Here is an 18,638-nt window from a genome sequence, read left to right on the forward strand (position 1 = left end):
CGGAGCAGGGAGCCCGACACGGGGCTCGATCCCAGGACCCTGGGACCATGACCTGAGCTGAAGGCAGATGCTTAACGACTAAGCCACCCAGACGCCCCAAGAACCCAGATTTCTAAATGGAGCTTATATGTGTGTGTGTGTGTGTGTGTGTGTGTGTGATTGGTTTGTTCATTTATGTATTTTTTTAAATTGTGCATCTCCCTTTTTCCATCAATAACACTTCACAGTCCTTGAGATGGTGATCTGCATAGAAGACTGGCTCAATGCTTTGCGGATTTGGATCCAAGAGAGGAAGAGAAAAACAAGAAGAAAGTATATGGTGAATAAAGACAAAAGAAAAGCCTCCGATATTTACTTTATCTGAACTTGCAGTCTTTCCTCCAGTCATGCTCATTCTTCCCTCAAACTCATCAGTCTTTTATTTACATAATATGGGGCTTTATTACACAGGTCAGAGCAGTGATGAAACTGGCTTCCCAGCTCTCACCCTGTGTTTTTAGTTAACTTGTGTGGGTTCTGTGATAACAACATAAAATTCTTTAAATTGACTCTGCTACTGTTTTTGGAAGATATGCATAGAAATATTTAAAGAATTTCCGTTTCAGAAACAGTTCAATAGAATGGGTCCCTCAAAAAAAAATGAATATCCAATTATGAACATGATAAAATGACCAAGAAAGGAGAGCTTCTCAAAGGACACACTATTTTCAGTATTTTGGTTGGATGAAATATCTTCTAACCACAATCTGGATTTTTTAATGCATATATCACAAAGATTTCTTCAAAACTATGCTCAGATTTTACTTTGTTATCAATTTTTCTATCTTTAGCCAAAACCCATCCTTGGCCAAAAATTATTTTAAAGAAAAAGAATTTGAAATAAATGTATATTAAAATAGTAAGGTCACTAGCCAAACCATCAGCTGTAAAATGCTAACAAATTTAAACTTCCACTGATCTGAGCCATGCAAAAATTTGAATAGTGTATAATATAAATGCTTATGGTAATAAAAGGTGTTAATTAATACGATTTTTTTAAATTATATTTACTTTCATCTGTAAATCTGTACTGCTCTTTAAAATTGTATAATCTTTTGTTGAAACAGACAACGAATCTTGCAAAGATATGATTGTGATTAGCTAAAATAGTTTTTGTAATTTGAAAGTTGGGTAGGGATTATTGCAGTGTAAACGTATGTCAATCAGAAAGACAAATGACCAAAGTGTTACCTGTTCTCCCCCCCCAACACCTCTTCCAAACAAAACCTTAGATACGCTGTATGGGAATATTTCCAAGAGGCAATATTCACTTTACCAAACCTCTCCCACAGTATGTCGCTGCTGGTACCTCACGACAGACTGAAGAAAGAGAAAGGGAAACAGGAAAAGGGGCAGACAGCTGGATTAGACTGTACTGTGTATATTAGTGATGGGTAGACTTCAAAAGACTTAGAGGTTCATTTTGGACAGGTGCCCAGAGATTCTCGAGCTTACCCAAAACCTTCCATAACTTCTAATTTTAAAACTGAGCTAGAATTCCTTTGAGACCAGACTTTTGGTCTTCAGTCCTATTCCGTAGTCTTGGCCTTATAATCAATGTATGCTAGGAAATTGTAAATTTTCAGAGTCCTGGAAAATGAGATACTACTTTTAAGTATATAACTAACAAAAATAGTATAATTTTTAGTTTTGAAGAGAAACTGTAAACAATATATATATTATATATATTGTATATATATATATATGTATATATATATAATATATATATTATATAGATATTCCCCCCAGGCCCCCCCCCCCCCGGGAGGAAAGGAAATTTCTAAAAAACATTTACTTGTTATTTGGATCCAGTTTGGAACAATGTTAACAATAATGCTTTTGAACATGTCTTTGAGGGCAGGTGAACTCTTCGTGTGTGTTCTAATTCATCCGTGAAGACTGGTAATAGGTCCTTCACTGGTACAAAGCCTCATCCAGGATTGCCGGGGAGCAGTAGCCTGAGAGACGGGCAGGAGGTCCGGGGACACCAAAGAGGGAGTCCGTCTGGAAGAGCTGACAAGGAATTTGTCTGTCAATCTGATGGCAGGGAGGGACTCCTTTTAACTGAGCACACTGAGGGTTACCCTGCAAAGAATATGATCATTCTTTGGTCTAATAATTATCATATGTCTAATTAAAATGTGTCTCTCAAATGACTCATGTGAGATTTATCATTACTCACAAAACCTACTCTGAAGAAAGTTCCTTTGACAAGAGGTCACAATACTATTTTTTGGTACAAAGAATAAATTTCTGATATGAACTTTGAACCACAATAAACTACTCCTGTGTTTGTTAGTATGATTCTGAGTAGGACATGATTTGATTCTTCTCTAGAAAAAAAAAAAAGTGCTGGGATATGGACTGAATAAGCAGTAATGAAATAGACCCAAACTAGTTGTTAATGTGGTCGCCACAGAACTTATACAGTGATCAGGGGAAAGGACTATTTTCATGACTTGATTTGTGAATACATACTTCCTGTGCTCTACGTCCCACAGCAGGTGCACCGGCATCCACTCTCTATTATATTGCATGAGGCTCTCCAGAAGGTCTGAAATAACAATGACTCTCCAAAAGAATTAAACACATTAGCAAGGGGAGCTGCATCTTGGCCCTCATTAAAAAAAATTACAATTTATTATATATCAATTTTGTTTCCAAAAGCCTTGAAGCAATAACAGCTACAGAACAACTAGCTATATTTACATAGTGCAAAGTTCCTCAACCTCTGGAAAGCCATTATCATAAAACTATTTGATGTCTGCGCAGATTTTACTTAAAAATGTACAGTTCCTGCCAAAATAGCAGTAGCTTATTTAGAGCTGCATGCTCTGCTCTAATAAAAGTGTAAAAATTAGTAACAGTTGTCCCATGTCAATCTCATGCTGAAAGCAGATCCTCAACAGATATGAAAACTAGAAGAAGTCTTACATCTCTCTATAGTTCTTTTCTAGGATTTTTCCAAAGCAGACCTCATTTGATATTTCAAACCATTTCTAACTAAGACAGCACTTGTAATTTGAACTATTTTGTATCAGTTCGCCCATACTTTCTAAAGCTTCTCCAAACACTCTCCTCTTATTACTCACTTGATTTTTGAATTTTCATAATAATACAGTACTCTAAGAAGACCGATTCTACTAGTTATTCGTGATGTATACCGAATAAGGATCCAAAATTATAACAGAAATTAATTTCATTGCTAATTTAATTCAACGTGCAATTTAAATATTTTTCTTCCCCCAAACATTTTCCAAGATCCATTTCTAGATAGTAATAAAATGAACAAATTTGAGCTTTAAGCTCTAGTTTCTATTCTAGCTTTGGAAACGATGACTAATTGAGAGTTAATGTGAAAGGGGAAAAAAGACACAAAAGTTAGAAACTGTTCTCCAAACTATTAAGGAAATTGATACAGTACATCGAAGATGTTCATTCATTTGTTGGTTAATTATCTCTAGAACACCTACTGTGTTCATTGTTTACCTGAGGAGCTTATCATGAGGAAATGTAAATTGGACTGTCCATACATATTAAAACAATAAAGGAAAGCAAAATAGTCATCTTTAAACTATTATATTAGATTATCATTATACCATTCATACACTTTGAAATAAGTAATGTTCTGGGCAATATGTCAGTAATCCCCACAACTAAAAAAAAATTGAGCAATGTTAATACATGTTCACTCAAATTAATGTTTCCATTCCCACTGACTCATTTGACACAAACAATCTCACATGCTCTCTCAAATAGAGAAAAGCATTTCAAGAGGCACTTGATAAATTACAAAGGAATGAACGGTTAGAACCTCACACCTTTACCCAAAAAGCCCTCAAAACAAAGAATGTCATAGAATATATTTGCTTTTGACTTACAGGATGCATAACGTATGCAATAATGTATATCTTTTTAAAATTTTCCCTGAAAGAGACCACCGTACTGAAATAATCAGTTGAAAAGTATCAGAAGCTATACCCCTTAAATAAATATTTAATTTATTGAACAACTTTCAAAAATCACCTACACAATGTACTTACTAAAGAACATAACCATATAAACTGCGTTGGAAATTGTGTATTGACAAGTTTATAATGTCTTACCTCTATATATTTAAATTAAGACTTTAATAAATAAACCAGCAAATGCATTTATTATTAAAAAGAAATTTCTTTAAAAATTCAAATCTTAACTTATTAAAAAAATATAATAAAAGACTTTTTTGTACTTTAGTATGCAAGAATTAGATTGCTTGACCTCTCTTTTAATGACTTAATTAGCTGTACTAAAGCCCAGCTGGGCCTCTGCTGACAACATAGCTAGATATTTCAATCAAGCAGTGTTATGGAGAATAAGTAATAAATGCTACCTTGTCGCCATACAGTCCCAAACCATAGTGCATGCTGGTAATGCTAAATTTGATCAGTATGCCTCATATTTCAATTAGTCGTGGTCTGAATCACTAAAACTGTGTAATGTGTATGAATTCCTGATATCAGATACAGAGCCACAGGCTCCCACAGTTAGAAGCCATCGAGTTTGCTTTTATTAGCAGCCAATTAATGGCAAAAATCTGTATCGCTTTTAAAATTTATAACCTCTATTCCAGCTGCATCCACGGCCCCTGCTACACTGTATACAATCAGATCCGTATCACTGTCGCAAGTCAAACAGCTGCAAACTGTATTCCGTCTGCAGAAGTAAAAAATCCTTTCATACAGAAGCTTTTTTTAACCTCTTAGAAGTTCTTTTCAAAGCCCAGCAGCACCAGTCACTTTGCGACAATGAGCGATTTAATACAGAAAGAAAGAAATCTACACCAAGGTAACCTCTTGGGATGTGCTAGGTTTTCAAACGGAGTGAAACCCTACCACTCGGGCACCACACAAGGGCAAGCAAAACCACTTCTCCTGACCAAGGCTAAGAAAATATAAACATATAAAACCTGACCCTCATACAAAGTTAACCCATTAAAGTCTACGTAGCCATTAAAACAAAGTGGCATTACACCAGTTTAATACTAAGTAACTGACATAAAATTTTGGTATTCAAATTTGTATGCCTGAACCTTAGATGCTTCCTTAATAAAACATCTGCGGAGATCACATTCCCCCATCAAGAAGTGGTTTATTGCATACCTCAAAATTTCTAGACATTATTTTTAGGAACCAGACTCTTTCTGACATACGATAAGACAGGAAATTTCAATGTGATCAGATTTAGTAACACAGCATAATTGCTTTATGTATTGCTAAGGCTGTACTTTCAAGATTATTAAGGGAACAGTTCAGCTTTATGGTATTAGATATTTTCAGTTACTTTATCCATACTATTCTGTGAGGTCCGAACTACTTTGATATCTCACCGTTGAAATGTTATTTGGGAGAAATAAAGCAGAGTTTCTTCCTTCGCTCTTCTATAAAATACTACGAATTTTAAAATACATTGTATATGTATATATAGTTAAATTTTGTGTATTATCCACGCTCGTATTTAGACATACATGTGTATTTCTGTATTTACATAACATAAGGTCGAATAGATAAAAGAATTTACCTGGGAAAAGAGGAGCGTGAAAAAAAATACTCACCAACTCTAATACATGGCTATAAAAATGTTGTACTAGGATAATACAAACTGCTGCCATGGCTATTTAAAGACGATAAAATCCTATTTTACGAAATTCAACTGCTAATAACCAGCATTCTTTCTAACTGCTTAAATACTGCAGTAAGACTTATAATGCCACTGTGAAATCATAAGCTAGTACTTCAAAGGTGTTGTATCTGTTACAAATTTAATCTTCACTGCTTTGTCACAACTGATTTCATCCCAGTGGCTTGGAGATGCAGCCTAGCAACATTTCTGTTGTCCTAGACAGCCTGAACCAAACCATTAAATACCTGTCTGATGCCCAGGAATGATTATAATAACATTGACTATGGAATCTCCAATAACTACCCTGAAAATGTACAGTTAGTCTGCTCCAGTTAATAGAAGAGGAAAAGTCTGCTTTACAACGTTGACAAATTGTAGGCATTTTAATGATGGAGACAGAAATTCCGTGCTGTGTTTCATGAATGGCACCGTATTGTGTTCTTAGACTAAAAAATGTTATTCTTCCTGTGAGAATAAAATGTAGTACATTCATGTAATAAAACTAGTACATTTTAAAATTATGTATGTAAATTAATATAGAGTTGAATCTCAAGTACTTTCTTTTTCCCTACAGGAGGAGATGTATCATTTCATTAAGTAGCACGGATCTCAGGAAACCAATATCCAGTAGTTGCTTTTGTGCGGGAGGCATCAGACTCAGTGTTTTTGCTTCCTCCCAGGTATATGGTGACCCCCAGGGTGCAGCAGGAGCCCAGGGCCCTGATGGGAACAACTACAAATTGGTGTTTATGAAGTTGCCCAGACAAGGATAGAATGGAGCAGGGTATTGAAATGTCCTGGCATATTGGGGTTTCGTTATAAAGCATAAGGTTAAAGTCAACTTCTCAGAGTGATGATGAAAATTTATAACTCTCAGGGATAACTTTAGGTCTGCCCACAGGCTTATGGATTTTGTATTCATATACAGTGTGTAGAAGTATATAAATATACAAGTTCCTCATAGTATTATTAGTGGACCTGATAGCAGTTTGTATTCGAAATCTTTTAAAATTGCTATCCATTGCTCTTCTCATGGAAGCATCTTTAACTATTTCATCTGTCTGTACTACTTAAATAATACTAGTAAGTATTTCTCAATGAATATTTAATTACTGAGTACTATGGATTAAATCTAGCAACCAAGAAAAAAAAAGCATAGGGAATTATATTTATTATACATTTCAAAAAAAATAGTGAAATGCCTGAAGTTCTGGCTAAAGACGGAATACACGCCATCATTACAATGTCTATGTTAAGCATGGTGTAAATACGATCTGAATGTCTTCAGTGAATTTAACAGCTTAAGTGACGGCACAAAGAAATTTCAAAAAAAAAAAATGAGAATACAATTTTGTTTATATTAATGCCTTGCATAAAGTAAAATATGAATAAATCATAGTTAGCACAAAGATACGAAAACCCAGTGTGCTGGCATATTAAGCAAAAACAGAATACACTGATGATAAATATTCTATCCTTATTAGGCAAGAATTACATTATGGTGAGCCAATTTTTTATTCCTATCAATATGCCACTTAAAATGGTTTAATTCCAAACTACAGTTGATGGAAGTTTAAATGCATCCTTTAACTAGCATGATAGGGACACCATTAAACATATATTAAGTTGCCCATATGCAATTCACACTTGTGACTTTTCTCTGCCATTCATGAATTATGCAATTATCCCTAACTCATGGAAATGAAAGTGCATTAACTGCCCACTGTCATGTATTGTCTCTTTCCATGTCCTTGTGCACACATTTCCACAGTTCATTATTCATGGGTACATCTGTGCAAGTGTAAATGTGCACATATAATATGGAAATAGTCACCCATGGATAAATAGCAACTAGACACTTGCTTGTGAAGGTACATATATACTGTATTTCATTCCAAAAAACAAAATTTTACAAGGGACATCTCTACTCTTGTTATGGATGCCACACGGTAAACAAAACGAAAGCCATCCTTATAAACAAATTAGGCATTTGTTCACAGGTGAAAGGAGGAAGATGTTGGTCTATGAACCTGAAACAGAGCCCTTTCATCTTTAACAACTCTCTTTCCAGCTCTCTCCCTCATATAAGAATCTCATGCTCTACCGACTGAGCTAATCGGCCCTCTTTTGCCCGTTTAAAAAACTCAGCTTTGATTGAAATCTCACTGGTACTCAGTGCTAAATATATTGTACATTGTGTTTCTAATGCTTACTTTTCTTCCATGTGTGTTGAGAAATAATTAAAATGATGGCAATTCACTTCTAGAGAAGACAATTATTTGAAATAAATCATTTTGGGGGAAATAAAATTACGGTGTTTTCTCCATTACACGGTATGGTCCCGTGAGTTATTCTGAATTCTAAATTGAACATCCTTAACAATTCGCTCCTGTTGGGATACATCCCTCAGGAAGTCCCTCCCACTGAGTTGAGTTAGCACTCACATGCAATGCTTGTGATACAGGAAATGATGCAGATTCCTTCTACTTTACATTATTTTGAACATAAGCAGAATTGTCCCTATTGAAGTAATTCTTTCTAATGAAATAAAGTGAATTTTATCATATGCTCAGAATTTTAATTTATGTGTAATAAAGCTTCTTAAAATGTTGCTTCAGGCAATAAAGGCAGAATTTAATGACTTGAAAAAACAAAGTAAAATATTTTCCCCACAGCATAGATTTTAATTTGGTGACAGATAGTCAAATGTCCCTGGTCGGAATTTCTTTAAAATGTAATTTCAGCAAGATACCCTATTCAGTATAAATTATACCTATGTAAAATTAATTGGAGCATTTCTTTTTGGTAGAAAAATGATTATTCTATAATCGTTTATGTACATTCTTTGTTAAATATTATTTAAAATTAAAACTGAAATAAATGGTTCATAAATAGATTTTATTGGCATCTTTATTGCAAACTAACAATGAATTAAACACAATGCCACACTGGCTGTATTTTCTTAAAAAGACAATTTTTCTTCATCATTATACATGCTGCTTCTTGATTCTTTGATTCTCTTTACAAGCAAATTAAAAACCAACCATTCTTTGTTATGACTTCATATTTAGAAGAATCCTACACATTTTTCACTAAATATTGTTAAATACTTTGAGCCATTTCAATTATAGTTTAAATTTTGCTGCATTTCTCAATTTACAAATAATTGTCATGATTCACAAATTTTATAGATATTGATAATATATAAGGATTCTACCAGTTTTAATTAGACACAGTATGATTAAAAAGAAAAATGCCAGTAAGTCCAAGATAGATCTCAAAATCAGAAAGACGGTAAGAGTAAACAGGTGGAAATAGTTCACATTTCAAGTTGTATTATTTAGGAAATACTTTTCTCCTTAGGAGAAACTAGTCAAAAGGTCCAATTATTGCTAAAGTATAACAGAAACAAAATGTGTTCATCTCCAAGACACTATATTTTGTATGCATATAAATTGCAATTCACAGAAATACTTTTGCCAAGGCAATAAATATACCCAAGAATAATTTAGGATAAATGCAAGTTTTCATTACTATTCCATATATTCGCTTACATCATAAATAAGGTGTGACCAGCAGAAGGCACTGTTACAATAAATATATACATACGGCTGTTCATTTACAAACCGGTTGGAAATTCTGATGAGAGTTTTACTAACTTTCCACAGCGCAAATCTTCTTTTCATGTAGACATTGTTATAAATTCGCCCTATAAATGTGAAGAAAAAACATGTATAATTCTTTTTTGTATAATTTTCATTTCTCTGTCAGCCCATTCACAATTTTATTACCCTCATTTTTAACTTAATTCATAAAAGAATTATGTGGTCACACTTACCATTTTTTAACACTGCATTTAAGGAATGTTGCTCTCTTGAGAGCTCAGACCCTGTTGAAGAGTTAGCCACAGATTCGTGTAGACCTGGCTGCAATAGAAGTTTCCAGTTTCATTCTTATTAACCTTCAGAGGTTTGATCATAATTTGCTAGAGCATGCAGGCATGGTCTTTTAATGGCACTGCTTGGATGTATGAAAATACCTTTAATTAAATCTCTGTCAAACATACCGCTAACAATGTTGTTTAGTTTGTGCTCGTACACAAAATCTCTTGAATGCCTCTCCAAGTTTACAAAATCCATGTTAAAGGAGCCAGCAATGCAAAAAAATGTTACGGCATATGTTTGGATTTTTGTATTTCAGAGTCCTGACTACTTTATCTGAATTACAGATTTAGAGCTTTGTTATGTGTGATAGTTATGATAATATGATCACTACAGGCACAGAGACAGGGAGACTCAAATCCCTTTGAAAATCCCTTTCTCTATTTCCTACAGCTGCTGCAGGAGTTTAATATCTGATAGAATGATGAAAAAGAACAGGCCGAACTCCAGTTTTAATAAAAATTTTAACAGGTCTACATATAGTTATGAAAAATGTTATTTGCAATGCCGATTTTTAATAAAATTTTCTTAAACCAAAGAAAAAATCCCCAAGGGGAACCTGATATGAATGTGTTTTTCATATGTACTATTTAAGGCTCTTTAAAGGTTATGAAAGTGACTGATAAAAGAAGTTCTATTCTATACAACACAAGCCTGAATGCACTTGCACTTTTGCATTTCAATCAAATAAATAAGCAAAGCTTTCGTTTTGTATATTGGATCAGAAACAAATATTATATTGCATAGCCACTTTTTATTGTCAGCAATAAAAATTCATATTATTAAGTAACTCCATTTTTAAACGAGTCAAAGCACTGCTAACAGACATATCAAAGTATTCTCTAATCCAAGAATGCACGATGCTAAGAAATAATACTTTTTTCATGAAATTGAGATTTTGCACCTTGCGTTTTTGGAATTTGAGGTTATGTAAAATTTGAAAACATTTATTTCCAGGAGAGAAAATAAATATATTAAGTATGATGACATTGAAATTTGACTGAATCTGGGAACTTCAGGATTCCTAAAGAGTCTCTCTAGAGAGTACAAATATGCTAAATGAAGTGTCTCCCATTCAGTGACCTGCACGGGGTCCGCAGCACTGTAAATACCTCTTCATCGTCATAAAACCACCTGGAAGATAAAGTCAGGACACAATAAGCTCATCCCCAGAAGTGTGGCTACGTCCACAAAAAAATGGAAACAAGGTGTTTATAGAAGATCGGAAGGAAATTTTAATTTATTCATCTAATCTGCAGTAACTATAAAATGGGAAGGCTCCATAACTTCCAGTGTGTTAAACACAAAGCACAGGTTCAGTTTTAATCCATAAAATGGATGGATTGACATTCTTATCACTAAAGACACTGCATTCTGGTGGAAGCACTGAGTTCTCTAGCATTGTTTCTGAAACTTTTTGAGTACTTAGAAAGACACCATATGCCATATGCAATACATTAACACTTTTTGGAAACTTGGTAGACTTTGGAATTAAAACTAGCTGCGCTAATACTAGATAACCATTCTACTCTTTACAGAGGATGTGTACAAAATGCAATGATACAGCACAGTTTGTATTATGCCCCTAAATATTCACTTTTGAAAACATTAAATTTATCATGCACTGAAATGAGGAAAGTAAAACATTACCCACTTCATTACTGAGGATTGTAAGGTTGGAATATTGAGCCATATTCTAAACCTTTCCACCTCTCATACAATATATAACTGGAAATTGACAGCTATTGGTTCATGCCATATTTACAATCCTACTATGTAACAATTGTTAAGTAACTTCTATAATTCTAGAACCAAATCAAAATTGTTGACCTAATTTGTTTACCTGATATTTCCCTGTATTAGTTAAAAGACAATATTTGAATGGGGAGGTGGGGGCAGTGACCTTAATCAGCAGGGGATTTGAAAAAAAAAAATTGGTGGTAACAAGAATGAATGAAAGAATAATTTATTGCTTTGACCATTCTCCCCCCTTGATTTCTGTATGGGATTACAGTGGATTATCCCCAACCAAATCCTATTTTACAGGTCCTTGTAGACAACCTCGATATTACCCAAACAGGAGAACAAATTTCTGATATCATACATGAAATGCAAGAACTTGCTTATAAAATTTAATGGTTACACACAAAAGATGGGGAAAAGCACACATCGCTAAAATAATGCTACGGCATTAAATATATCTTAAATTCCCTACTTAAAGTATTTTTATGCATTTTAAGAAGGACAGTTGGATGTTTCATAAAAGTATTGGCTTTTGATTATAAATTAAATTCCAAGACACTAATTTAAATGTGTTTTGACTAATTTCGCATTTTAAAGTATCATTAGACTTCATAAAATTAAAGCTGGAGACATTTCGTTTTCCCAGAAAAACTCCAAGAACTATACATAAAAGAACAAATTTCCTTAGAAAATAAGAAAGGACCTTATTTGAAAGTGTCTGTTCAAGTTTTTAATGGAAGCTCCAGCAAAAATCTTACACTATAGCTCCATATGGTCTTCAAGCAACATGGATCTTCTGTGTGTCAAAATATTTAACTAAATAGGCATATTTTTATTCTCTTGAAACAAAACATTGATATTAGTGAATAAGACATTTTACTGTAGTGAAGAACTACATTCTATAAGCAAGCCCTCCCCAACAAAAACATAAAGCTTTAGTCACCTATAGATAAAATTTTTAACTCTAATGGGATACCGTGTAGAATTATATAATCCTTTTATCCAGTGATCAGTAATTTAGCATTTTAGCAAAATTCTGCATTTTTCCTTCAAATTTCCCTACAATGTTTAGCCAGTATACTTTGGGTTTCAGGTTTATACAGTGCCTGGACAAAATTGTCTTTTTATGTGTGAAGAAGTAAGATGGGAGAACTTTTCTTCATAGAAAACACACTTTGTCATTTTAATTCATATTTTTATCCATATCTTTCAGTGGATTTTGAAATGCAGCATTTCAGGAAAAAAAGGTCCTTACCTGAAAAGTTTAGGTTGCTATTGTTATGATAGAGAGAGTAGATACAAATATTATACTACCTAAAATTATCTCTTTGCTTACTTTCATGGTTTCCATAGAAACCACTTCTAAGCCACAATGACTCTAATCATTGGTCTTTATAAAGGTTTTTATAAGCCCGCCTGGTGATTTTCACACCCCCTAAAACATGATGGTGAAATAAATTACTCTGAGTACACACACTCAATCACACAATATCTTTTAAGAATAAGCCTATTTCTATAAATACAAAGAGACTCAGGGGGAGGTAAATTCCTCAAATAATACTGGTTTTATTTTACTCAGAAATATGGAGTATAACTCATTTGTCTGTATCTTTATAACAAATTATCCCGAATTATAAGATTGCTATATATTATTGCATATTGAGCAGTTCCTAGCTTTTAATTTTCTCATTGGCCTTGATCCGTATGGTGCTAAGTGAAAATTCTGTGTTGTTCTTAATTGCATGTTTCTCACTTCATCAAATGTGTCTTTAAATCTTGTAGAATGTTCAAGACTTTCAAAGACCGGGAGTACCTGAGAGATCAATTCTCTTTGTTTTCATATTCTAAAATAATACCACAAGACAGCCATTCTTTTAAAAAGCCAGATAACTTGGAAAACAGATAAATTAGGATGTGATTATTCACATCACAAAAGAATTCACAGATGGCTTCCTGTAAATCGGGAGCTCCCTATTTAAGTGTTTGTTTACAGATCATTAGCTCCTTGACAAAGAGCCTATGGGGGCAGAAAAACTTAAAGCTCAAGTGCAGGGAGACACTGCCAATTGGAGATCAATCAAAATGAGGAAAATAAAGCATCCATGGAACCAGCGTGTGAAAAGAAAATATGATTCACTTCATAGGCATGTATATACTCCATGTGCATATACACTTCCTATGTACACACACACACAGAGTATATGGGTTTATGTCGACATAGTAAATGTGTGTTCACATTTACACACAAATGCACACCCATACACATACCCAAAGAGGCAGCTTTAACATAGAGTAAGATCGCCTCCAGGCCAGCTGTATTTCCTTAGTTTATTTTAGAGATTTTTTTAATGAGTCAAAGATTTTTTTAATGTATATTGTTTTAAAGCACCTTCATTGATAGAATTTCTGAAATTTCTTTCAGGTTTTGCAGTGGAGTAACTGCCACACACCGAATTGTCTTGAACAAAGTAACCTTATTCTTCTTACCATATCAAACCTGAGTCCTTAAATGTGTGCAAGGCATTTGGCTAAACACTACAGAAAAAACAAAGCAATAGTTATCATAGAGACAAAATATAATTTTAAGTGTTTTTAAATAATGTGGTCAGTAATTTGTTTATAGATTTCCTATTTAAAAGTACTAAATTACAAAGGATTATTTACAAAAACAATATCTTTGTTTTGATTTTTGAAGACCATCGGTGGCTCCCAAAAGTAAAGAGATGTCCTTATCAGTCAGGGTAGTAAATATAAAATGACTTTTGAAAAGCTTTGTCTTCAATCCATGTTGACTTCCTTATTAAATTTTGTAAAAAAAAAAAAAAAAAAAGAAAGAAAGAAAAGAAAGAAAACTACATAATAGGGGAAGAGAAATAAAGATGACAATATCAAATTTATACTCACTATCCTCTTGGTTTGCTGTCAAGACAAGCATTATCTTTCGTTCATTAACTATTAATGACACTCGCTACAGGATTATTATACAAAAATTACAATTTTACTGACAAATTATAGCAAGTACGTTTCAAACTTTAGGTTCTCTGGGGCTTCTTTGACATAAGAAAAACCAATCTTAAAACATGAGAATTTTTTTGCAGTGATTGAGACCTTGCTTAACCATTCTCAATCTCTAGAAGTACATGTTGATGGTTTCCCACATGCCTAATTCTGGGCTACACATTTGGGCAATAAAATGTATACAGATTGTGCTCTCTGGGCCTTTACCCATATTAACTCATATTTTACTCTATACAATAATTATCTATTCTTTAAATGGTATCCTAATAACAAACTGAGAAACCTTGTTAGGTTTCCAAAATAAGTTCAAAAGCTTTTAGCGCTTTATTTTTTATAACAAACTTTGATCTGAGCATCCAAGTTTAATTTAGGGCTCTTAAACCAGTTGAGATAAACTAGAATAAAGTTAATATTTAATGCACCGTGCATTTTAAATGTTTTAAATCAATTTTCCACCCACACTTTAGAAATAAATTTAAATTGCTGAAGTATTTAATTTAAAAGAAAAAAAATCAAATATAGCATGGAAGAGAATTACCCCATCTTTCAAGTAACCGGACTTTAAAAAAAACTGCTTTGAAGTCTAAGTTGTGATACTCCGTTTGGATTTGGGTAGGAGGGGTTAAAGAATAAAGCAAAGTTGTGCAGAAAAACTGTAAAAGGGAGAAAAGAAAAACAAGTGTCTTATTACAGCTAAATCATTTCAGAAAAAAAAAAAAGAGAGAGATGGATTTGGCAGTAACCACTATGTCAAAGTATAATATCCTAGAAAGACAACGTAAGACAAACACATGTATTAAAGGTTGCACACTTCAAAGCCAGAAAACAATTCAGAACATTTTAAATCTTTCTTACTACTCTTTTGGAGTAGTTTCCTTCATTTCAACTTCCATCTCAAGATTTCATGACAATCCGAACATTCCATACAAGTAACACTGCATGTCGCTGAATTCAAAATAAGTATTATCTATTGAACGACCAAGAAATGACAAACTCTATAAATCATTTAAGTATTAAAAATTTGGATTTTTGAATGAAATTCTATTTTAGAAATTAGCTTCACAATAATAAGATAAATCCATATGTTCTGGGCACATAAATTAACTGTTCATAGTTCTAAATACATTTGTTTCTCATCCTAATACCTGTATAAACACATGTAGAGTATCGAGAATCTTGAATATTTGGGAAATACTTAAATTGGACAACAAATGGAATTAAAAAAAAAAAAGACCAATGCACTGAGGGCCACACAAGGATTTACCTTTTTAAGACATGAGTAACCAGTCTGGTTAGATTACATGTGAGATAAAAATAAACGATTTCATGCTCATTTAAAAAAAAACGTATCAGGGACACAGATTATTTGGGTTTGTTTTGGTTTTGCTGTTTGTTTTGGTATAAATTTGCAATGACTGCTTTATACATTACAGCATTTTAAAATGCTCACAATTAATTCTGAAGGCCCCGGGTTCTCCTGAGAGCTTCATCCCTCGGAATCTGCTGAATGTCATGAAGTAGGTACATGTTCTTATGGGGAGAGAAAAATTCCCAGGACCTACAAACTCTTATCTCCATGCCCTGCTGCCAGAGCCTGCAAAGCCTGGGTATTCTGTCTAGCAGCTCAAAACCACTACAATAATTTGGTAAAGAAATTATTTATCCTTTGGTATAGTGGCAAAAAAATATTTGAGAAAGAACAGCCCTAAAAATATAAAGAATTTAATTTGTTAATTTCATGGTAAGAAAAAATACGAGTCTCACATACACAGTGCCCTCTTTAAGAGTATTTAAAATTGGTATTTTTAAAAGATCCATTTACTATTTAGAAAACAAAACCATTTCAAGTAGTTTTTAATTATGTCATGTATAAGTTTGAAGTAGAATTCATTGACTGGTGTAAAAATATTTTCAAATAAGTTTCAAAACTTAAAAATACTACACTTGATCTTAGCCAAAAGGCCGAGAAGCGATTCAAAACTTAAAAATAAACATGGCATTTATAAAGTAAAAGTGTTTCTCAGAAATATTTCACACAGCTTTGTTTGAAATACTTCTTCATTAAATTGTACAAAATAGATCTTGTTATTATGCATACTTCTTTCTATGTTTCTAGCTGAGGACCAACCAAAATGCAGTAATTCATCCTCTATTAACAGAAGAAAGTATGTATCAGAGTGGTAGAAGTCTTGTTCTGGTCACATCAGAAGGGTTAAGTTTTGTACATTCTTTAAAAGTAATACAGGCTATATTAAAGGGTTATTAAAATTTGTGTGTCTCTGAATCATCGACACAAACAATGAGAAACTGAGAGACAACTCAGTGACAATTGAAATCAGCAATGATGATAGGTTTTTCTAGAGAATACTTTACATTTCTATCCCACATTTGGTCCAAGCAAAAGGAAGAAAAATATACTTTACATAAGAAAAAAATGGTAGCCTTATTCATTTGTTAATCAACACATCAAACGTCAGATGAATGTTGATATTTATTTTGAAAGAAACAAAAAGAGTAGATGATTACTCAAATTGATTTAAGAAATTTGGATATAGAACTTTCACAGGGATGTTACTCCTGATTTAAAGACAAAATCCATCATACGAAAAATGATTGCAATAAATATCTATAAAGTTAAACTAATAAATCACTAGTTTTTAAACTGCTGATGATATACTTATTTTAAGAAGTAAAAGAAACATTTGATCACCTAAGAAATTTATATAACATCATCAGGATTTAATTATTTCCTGGTAATATGACCTGTTTTTATTCCAATATTTCCAATAATTTAATGAAAATACCTTCCTTCATGGACACTTTGAATATTGAACTTTGGAGCCCTCTCAGGAATACATCTACATCTATAAAATTTAAGTGACTACTCAGTATCTGGGAAAATTTTCACTAATGGACATCAGGGACATGTTGATGTCATCTGTTTCAATATTTAAACAGATGTTAGCAAAATAATTTTGGATTTAAAATAATGGCCGGAGTGGAGAGGTCTAGATAACATAAATGCTTCAAAATCACTGTAATTCCATGTGTAAACCTAAAATGTCTTCTTTTGTAAATCTTTTTAGAAAATGGGGCAGCAGGAGAGAGAGGTTTGCTGAGCCAAGTCAGGATCAAACAGAAGAATCCACGATATTCAGTGCAACTGAGCTTGGTTATAACACATCGTTTCTCTTTTTTTTTCTGTGTACAGCTATGTGGAAAGTGGTAACTACAACAAGCCCTGGAACACTATCTATCAACAGGAGGTAGAATCATTCCAACTGAAGCAGAATTAAAAGATGAGCTTTTGAAGTGTGACTGACAGTTGGATTAGATAGATAGGTAGATAGATATGAAAATAGATTTAGAGTTCTCTAATACATCAAACCACGTGTTTAATGTCCTTGATTTTCTTTCTCTTCCCATGGAACTATTCTCTCCTCCATCATACCCTCTTTCCAAGAGTTTCGGCAATAAGGTAAAGAGAAGAAATTGGGTCAAGCCTCGAGATAGGTGTCCGAAACAATGTTCTACTCTCTGATACTCGAAATTAAAGGAGGAGGTTTTTCTAAGAGGTCTCAACGAGATGTAAGCCATGACTGAGGCTACATCTATCATAAATAATTGGCTCACTGAATTTTTACTTTTTAACTGGTTATTGTAGTATCCTCCCACCAAATTTATTTGTTCCTTCATGCATCTCAACTCTGGAGAATAATATGACTATACCTAGATTATAAATATTTTCTGGAAATGAATTTTTTCAAAATACTCAGAAAAATTAAAAGTTTTGGAAACTATTCTTTTTTTTTTAATTCCAACTCTCAAATTATATGGGGGAAAAACTTTAAACCTATTATGTATTGATAATTCATACTTTACACCCAGTGTATCCATCTTTTTTTGCATTGACTTTTCTCACAGACCTGCTAAGGCCTTAAGAAAACAAATAGCACTGTCACAGAATGGTCCGTTGACTGACCTATAAAAATTCATCCTATAGTATCAATTCTTTTCCATCAAAATCGTCACCACAACTTGAAACTGAATACTGCCTTGGGGAAATATCTTCAGAGACATGCTTATAACAAATATTCTTAAACACTACATTCTAATGTTTAAGAAAGAGCAATAATATGGAAGGCAAAAGAGTAGCAAGTTATAACATTTCTGTTTCTTCATCTTTAAAGAAATGAACCAATTAGGACTAAAAGTCAACAGGCAAATTATGATGCC

General features: G+C 33.2%; 1 pseudogene; it reads right to left on the reverse strand.

Annotated features, from left to right (window-relative positions):
- Window positions 1–16,271: 16,271 nt before the first annotated feature.
- Window positions 16,272–16,376, reverse strand: LOC123324266 (annotated as a pseudogene).
- Window positions 16,377–18,638: the final 2,262 nt, after the last annotated feature.

This window comes from Neomonachus schauinslandi, chromosome 2, assembly GCF_002201575.2.
Source record: "Neomonachus schauinslandi chromosome 2, ASM220157v2, whole genome shotgun sequence".
Classification (NCBI taxonomy): domain Eukaryota; kingdom Metazoa; phylum Chordata; class Mammalia; order Carnivora; family Phocidae; genus Neomonachus; species Neomonachus schauinslandi.